Below are 1,505 nucleotides of genomic sequence, written 5' to 3' on the forward strand. Positions count from 1 at the left end.
GGTCTTTGGCACGCACACTGGCGTCTGTAAACATACTTTCTTTTAAGTGGCACTGGTGTAACGTTTGTGTTAATCTCAGCACACTAACTGATGAGAACAAACAAATTTCTGTTGTTGTTTGTCATTTATTTTGCTTTCGTTTTCATTTGATCTAGTTTATCATTATAATTACTTGCCATGCCCGGCACGCTTTCATAGTAATCTCGAATATTTTATCAATGAATTATCCCCTTCATAATTTAAAAGGAACTGGTTAGCGCAGTGGTTTTTAACCTTGGGTGCACAAGTATTTTCAAAAGGAGGGATATATATGTGGAAAAAAGGCAGTAATCTCTCTAATTACCTTTGTTATTTTCTTAACGAGAGCATGTTCACATAATGGATTTTTTAATTATAATGTCCCTAATTCATACTCATTAAAAACAACAAAACATGCTTAATTTTCTTTAAAATCTGGGAGGGGGGGGGAAATTTTATTTAAAGATGCAATGGAGGCGTGGGTGGAAGGACGTGGTAGGTAAAAGGTTAAGAACCACTGGGTTAACGTGTCCGAAGTATCAACTCCTGAACAGTTATAAGAGGAAGATTCACCTTGGTGAAGGTTGGTTGCTGTATGGATTCTCAAAAAATTTAGTCTTTGAATCGGAATATCATTTGATACGCAAATCCAAAATATTTCTTTACTTACCAGAAGCTGGCTTCCAATTTACGAATAAATTGCTACGGCAATCTTCACACGTTGGCCGCATACAAAAATAAATGAATTAATCAATTGATTCAATGAAATAAAATTAATAAAAAGAGGAAGAGAAAAAGTAGAGAGAAAAAGAGAGAGAGAATTTGATAAAGAAATAGATGGATAGATGAATAGATAGACAGATAGACAGCTTAATAGGGATTGATAAAGTGATAGATAAAGATAGAGAGAGAAAACGTATGAAAAGTAATCCGAAACAACCAACTTTCATTGCTGGCAAGAAAATAATAATGACGATGGTGATAATAATAATAATAATAGTAATAATAATAATAATAATAATAATAATAATAATAATAATAATTAATAATAATAATAATAATAATAATAATAATAATAATAATAATAGTAGTAGTAATAATAACAATGATAATGATGATGATGATAATAATAATAATAATAAAGATAATAATAGCAATAAAAATAATTAAAATAATGATAATAATAACAAATATTGATAATAATAATAAAACAAAAACATACCAATCTGAACTCAAATCGGATGGGTCCAAAGAACCATTAAACAGTCATAATTCTGTATGCCACGCTTGATAAATCACACTATATCGTTTTTAATTCAGTATGTGCCAAGTGTATGAAGACATGGCTGTGAAAAGATAATCGAAGAGGATCATTAAGTGTAATGGATATTGGACAATAGTGACGGGCTGACGTAATAAAAGAACACAGCGACTGAGAAAAATGGTGGGCAGTGATGGAGGCAGTGCGCTAGATAAATGTCTGCATG

This window comes from Penaeus monodon, chromosome 2 (genome assembly GCF_015228065.2).
Source record: "Penaeus monodon isolate SGIC_2016 chromosome 2, NSTDA_Pmon_1, whole genome shotgun sequence".
NCBI lineage: Eukaryota > Metazoa > Arthropoda > Malacostraca > Decapoda > Penaeidae > Penaeus > Penaeus monodon.